Source organism: Seriola dumerili, unplaced genomic scaffold (assembly GCF_002260705.1).
Source record: "Seriola dumerili isolate Sdu_G_001 unplaced genomic scaffold, Sdu_1.0 BDQW01000088.1, whole genome shotgun sequence".
In the NCBI taxonomy this organism is placed as follows: Eukaryota; Metazoa; Chordata; class Actinopteri; order Carangiformes; family Carangidae; genus Seriola; species Seriola dumerili.
Genome location: NW_019174343.1, coordinates 8,569,958 through 8,576,706, shown reverse-complemented (window position 1 = coordinate 8,576,706; position 6,749 = coordinate 8,569,958).

Below are 6,749 nucleotides of genomic sequence, written 5' to 3'. Positions count from 1 at the left end.
CCCTTTAATCTCTCTCACTCTGCACGCTTCATCTTGTCTGCCTTAATCTGACAACAGTCAATTTCAGACAATTCCTGTTAAAAGGGAGTTTTTCCTCTCTCATGTCGCCAAGTGCTTGCTCTTTGTGGGAACAGTTGGGTTTCTCTCTATAGTAAGAGTCAGGGAACTGCCAATGAAGTAGCGTCTCTAAGAGTGCATCCACACCTTCGTGAAAAATTTCCTCTTCCTCTTTTGTCTATCAGCAACCTGCATGTGTGTGCATCACAGCCCACATCTGGTAAGTGCATAGATGCAACACAGTTACTCTGTTGAATCTCAGCTGGTTATAGCTTCTCTCTGTCCCCTTCCGCTCTCCATAATTACATACAGTGTGTTTTAACACCAGCTGTATTTGCATTGAACTTGTTCTCATTCACGTTTGTCTTTTGGCAGACAAGTTTGATAGTAACTCCTAAATGCTACCTGAAATTCAGGAGCAAAGTAACTCCTGTGCTCATGATCACAGAGTTTGTAAGACAGAAACAGAAAGTTGTCTTGTTAGCTTAACTGGCACATGGGCCTGGACCAAGCTTACACGATCGTTTTCCAAAAGCCGATATACACTCTTGTGCACTTTTTCTCAGTGACACAAAATTTAAGAAGATTACAAGGAACGCAAAGTGTGTTGATTTTAATAGAAAGACTGTAGCACTATACATTGGATTCAGACACTGTTTATGACAAATACTAAGAAAGAGTTTTCAGAACTTTGAATTCAGCGAACCCTCATCGGATTGTGGTTTTCTATGATTTACATGTTGAGATAATCTGGGGACCCGTTTCAGTTCCGCAAGACTTACCTGTGGGCGCTTACCCAGATCCCCTATCTCTCAACCAAAAGATACTGCTTCTGCATGCAGAGGCATGCCTGGGCATCTCAGGTCAAGAGCCAGAACTTTTTGTGCTAAATGTCAGTCTTTTTCTTGCTAGATGAGATAATTCTCATGCTGCTCTTGTGATCATCTTCCGGTTTTCCTAAATTAATGGCAGCCTTACCTGTTCACGAATATAAATGAGGAGTAGAGAAAGGATTTGTAAGTGATAAGTCAGGGGTTGGATAGTTTACCACTTGACAGCATTATCTAACAGTTGACTGATTAGATGGTTGTGGGCTGTATGCTTGGAGCTGTAAGTGCATGTTTTGACACCTGTGGGCCTTGAACAAGTTAGATGCTGCTCAGTGAGTCGGGTTTGTGTGCGTGTGAGTGTGTGTGTGTGTTTATGTGGTTTGTAGTGTGTGTGAAGGCTGGTGCAGCAGGCTGGCAGATGGATTAAGGATCCAGTCAGTGAGCAGAGGCGAGTACTCCCCCCTGGCTGATGGATGGAGGTCAGGGAGGTGTGGGGTTCTCCTGCCCATCGAGGGATGACTTTATTGGGGATAGGAGTGCTGCCACAGGCTGCTTTACCAGCACAGGACTCAGATTCCTGGCCAAGATTCATGATCGGCCTTTACAGGAATGTGGTCAGGCAGTGGAACTCTGTGTGTGTGTGTGTGTGTGTGTGTGTGTGTGTGTGTGTGTGTGTGTGTGTGTGTGCTGTGTGTGTGTGTTCTGTTAGAGGTGCGTTTGTGTGTAGGGCTATGCACATGAGTACATTCTGAATTTATATTTGTGTTCATAATGTTTGTTGCAACACTCGAGGATGTATATGAGTGTGGATCTCCCAGTACTCTTAAACCTGGATTGAGAGCTGACACTTGAGGGTGACTTAGTGGGACCATTGAAAGGCAGTCAGGGCTTGTCTTGTAAAACGTACAAATTTGTGATGAGGGAGAGACGAACCAGCATTAGGAAGGAACATAGGCCTGAGCAGCTTTATTACTGCCAGAGATTTACGCTCTTCTTTATTCCCAACTGTCACTCGTAAAACTAAAGGAGAGGAGAGGAGAGGAGAGGAGAGGGAGGGGAGTGTATACTAGCGTGGCCCTATATGATAATCAAACCAAAACAGGAAATCGGTCGTAGGACTTGGCAGGGAGAAGGATGTCATCGTGCAGCTGGATGCTCTGATGGGGAACGATATTTCTGTTATTTCTCATTTAACCTTCACTCAATCTGTCCCTGAGCCCTGTTACCAACTACACCTTTCTCTCTTTCAGTCTTTCACAAGGGGAAAGCAATAAAACACCTAATAATAATGATACTGACTGTGTTATGCAATACCATAATTGCTGTATCAATATTAATTCCTTTCTAACATAAACACCCTCTGTCACAGACACACACGACAGTGTCATCTTCAGGGGATATATCCTTGGGTGATCTTGCTAGGAAAAAAAAAAGAAGAAATGCTTTGATGACTTGAGGAGGAATTTTAAGAACTGTCCCGAGGAGTGTTTCTGAGAAAACAGATAAGATAAAGCGATGGAGGAGTTCAATGAGGTATTCAGAGAGATCAACCCCACTGATAAACTAAAGGAGGAAAGGGGAGAGATAGTACAGGTATGTGTGAGGTAGTCAGATTTAGGAGATGCAGTTGGCAGGTTTTGTGTACAAGATTGTTGTTAGATTACGGTATCTTATTTGAGCAAGCTAGATACACGGAGGTGGTAAGAGTCACTTATAGGCAGTGGTTGAGCATGTGGAAGGGCCTATGTGCTGTTGTTTAGCCACGCTTGGCTATACGGGCCCCTCTCTCGGACTGCATTGTAAAATCACATTGATCTGGCCTGACAAGGCGTTGAGTCTTATCCCCGCAGCGCAAGCTTAGGGGTTGACGCCACCGGCTGAGGAGGATAGCAGCAGCGGATAAGATGAGGGAGAGGCGAAGATCCTCTGCCTCATCGGCCGCATTAAGAGATGGGAGGAATCTAAAGTGTAAAATCGGCCTCTTTTGCGATCAGTTGGGATTTAGCGCTGGTTTGTGGCAGTCGGCGCCGGCGCTGAGTTTTCCCTCCTGACAGGGTAATCGCCCAGGGGCTTAGCGCCACAGGAAGAACAATACCTCCCACTTCCTCTCATCTCATCTCACGGATGATCTGGACAAAGTACACGTCCACATCGACCATATCTGCCGCAGTGAAGCAGCCGGGGAGAGACAGGAGGATGACAGGCCAAGGCCTCAGAGAACGCTTAGAAGTCCAACGTGCTGTCAGTGAGGGCAGGGATGAAGGAATGTTTGTGTTTGTCTTAAGTGTGTGTGTTGTTGTGTGTCTCCATCCGAGCATCTCTAAATATACTGTGTGTTTGTGTTTGAGCGTCACCTTGTGAGTTAGCACTCTTCTCAGTACGGTGTTTGTGTGCATGCAGCGTTATTAGATTATGTGTTTTTGTGCACTTTACTCATGCTTATGTGTGTGTGTGTATTTTCAGTATTATAGGATGTGAGTGTGCACCTGCACACATAGATAATATTCTCATAAATGTATGTGAAGAAACAGAATGTGAGATCCAGGGGGGTCAGTGCTAATCTGCTTCAGGTTTTAGTATCTAGAATCCCTCCTGTTCCCATTAATAAGCGCCCTAAATAAAGCTGTATCTCTGACACATGCAAATGAACCGACGCAGCAGTAAAAAAGATCAAAAGATGAGAAAGGCTGCTATTACAGTAATCTACCTCGGCGGAGATGAGAGGCTTTTATCTGGCCTAAATTAACTGGCTGATCCGCAGTCCATCATCAGCCACAGGATCAGAAGGCGTCAGGTAGCGCAGCGCTGCGCAAATGTGTTTCCAACATAAAACACTAAAAAACAGCCGGTGGTCTGCTTTTATCAGCTTGCAGAGTTACGCAGGAGTAAACTCATTTTAAATCTTTCCATCTACATCTACTTTTTTGAGGCATATGGCATATGTTCCCAAAAGCTACTAAAGGGGCTCATTTGACTAAACTGTGGAACTGCTGAAGTTGTTGAATGCAAAGGGATCATTGAAATGATCTGAATCAAAAAAAACAAAAAAAAAAAAAACAGCTCAGGTCAGTCTGCCTTCTTTCTAAAAATGTTACCACTGGTGACCTGGCGAGGTTTTTCTGTATCCTCTGTATTTAGGCTGGGCTGGCTGCACCGTAACCTGAGATACGGCTCTCCTCCCATTTTTCACTCTGTCCAGGTGCTGGGCTTCACTGACCGTCTAAATCTGTTAAGTACAGTCTCACTCCTCTCTGTCTAGCTCCGTGATAAGGAGCAGAGTTTCCAGTCTCTACCTCACACATGCATTCTCATATAACCCAGCCATTACTTTGCATCATTGAGGTTTATTTTACCTGATAAGCACACTGAGGGACCATTCTCTGTGCTGCGACTCCTGTTTAGGAGAGGCTGCCCTGAAAGTGGGTTTAGCTATCTGAGGTATGGCAACCATTTTTATGACACTGCCTGTTGCACTTAGCAGCTTGTTGCCAGGTTCTCATGTCAGGCACACACACAGCGAAAAAAGTACCCCATTGTGTACATAAAAACAATCAGGCGTAATTATATGACCGTAAAAGGCTGGTCCTCAAAGCAGGGGAGCCATTAGAGGGAGAGAGTCGTTTTTACATGCATAAATCACACACACAAACAACCATACACACATCTGTACACACACAGGCACATACCGTAGCCTTGGGGGTATGACCTCTGCCCTGAAGGAGCTGCTAATACACCCAAATGACTGCCGAACATCAAGTGGCTGACTGCTCAACAATAATCACATCTGCCTCAGACCATCCAATTAGCACCACAAATGGCTGCAAGAGGTGCTGCCTTTATGTGTCAGTGTGTATGTGTGTGTGATGCCAAATCGTTTTCTTACCATTTTTTTATTTATTTTTTTTGCAAACTTGAGATTATACCTGTTATTGTCTGTGAGCTTCGATTATATTTTAACTCTGGTAAATGTAATCTTTGCTCTGTGTGTGTGTGTGTGTGTGTGTGTGTGTGTGTGTGTGTGTGTGTTACCTGCCTCTTTTGGCTGGAAACTGTCACTGTCTCTGTCTAATCGGATTGGGAGAACACCAGCGGCTAATGCAGCCTGCTGCCATCAAGTCGTCCATTTAAAGCAGCGCTGATCTGATTGCGGGAGTTTATTGGAAAATGGAAAAATGGAGCGAGCAGGGGCAGGGCCGAGCTCCCCCGCGTCCCCTTCACTGCAGCTTTTTTCATTGAGCGAACACTGGGAAGTGCTTCAGCCTTTACCTAGTTAGCACCCTTATCAGTCACTGTGAGTTTGGGGTCACTTTGGACAAGGACCTAAAGGGAGATGTTTAATGTAATTTCATTGACAGGAAATGGGACTTTGGATGCGATTAGGTACTTGCGGGACAGGTAGGGGAGGAGAGAAGTGGTGTTTGGAGTTTGTTTAAAAGCCATATGAATGTGCAGCTTGTAGCCCTGGTATCATTCATGGAATCAGACTGAAAGCACAGCATTTGCTGCAAATTCAAAGTTGCATAGGTCACTTAACATCAACCTCTCTGTGGGATTAACAGGCTGCGCCGCTACATCCGTTTGTTTCTATTTTGACTCTCCCAGAAGATGGGGGAAGAGTCAAAGGTGCTCTGTTGTCACTCAGTACGAATGTTCAGGACACATTCTCATTCAGAAAACAAACAGAACGTGATTGTTTGGTTTTGAGTGAGTGAAAACTGGTGCCATTTTTACATGCCACAACAGAAAGACAAAGATTACACAGACTGAAAATGGAAATGTTTGGGTGAAAAAATAGCACTCCCCAGTGAATTGCATTCAAGTGCATGAATGTGTGTGCAAACCTCTTACTAAAGCCCACCTTCCCCCTTTTTCTATGACTTCCTATGACCCCCCCCCCACCGCTTCCACCCCCTCCTGCTCGCGGCCACCACTCTCCTAGTCTCTGTCGCCCCGCGATCTTATCACACCTCTTCTGATTTCATTTGACCGTCGCCAGCTAATCAGAGGCCAACATCTGGATGGTTCCCATGGCAACCGGCAGAACCAAATATTCCAGGCCTTAAAAGGTGGGTCGAGGTCTGGGGGGGTGGGGGGGAGAAGTAATGAGACATGCCTGAAGATTGACAGCTTTGATGGACAGAGGAGAACAGAGCCTGAATGGTGCTACACTGCCACTGTGTTTTCTATGTGTCTGTGTGTGTATGGGTGTGGGTGTGTTACCTCATTTCCCCTGAGCCCACTGCCCATCCCATGGACCCAGTGGGAAAGGGTGGAGCAGAGGGCTGTTTGTTTGTGAGTCTCTGTGTATGTGTGAGGCAAAGAAAGTGCAGGGGTATAGATGGAGCTATTTTCTAACTGTACCAAAGGGCTCCAAGCAGTGGCAGCGGCTGCAGCTTATAAATACATTCATACGCACAATAGTGTTCTAGCAGTAGTGGGAGAGAGGAAGTGCACTGACCAGTGTATAGACCCCTGCTGCCTCCATGTAGAGTCACTAAGAGCTTTACAGCATTATAACAGCCTTATTTAACTTATTTAATGTCATGGCTGCCACTAGACATTAAACATTTGTTTGTTACTCGTCCTTAAGATGCAGTTTTGTCAATGATTATCAGAGAGAGATAGATTTGTATTTGATTGATCAGTGGACTGACTGATTACTTCACCTGTTAATTACTGTCACTGTCCTTCCTTTGCTGATACGAGCAGCCTTCCGTGCACTGGTCTGCCTCTTCTTTATGTATTCATTTGAAAGGGTCCATTAAAGTTGGGCTCCCCAGGGCAAGTAAAAACCTCATTTAGTACAGCCTGTTCAGCCAAGACGGGAAACGCCAGACCCTCTCAGCCCTAACTGGATTAGGA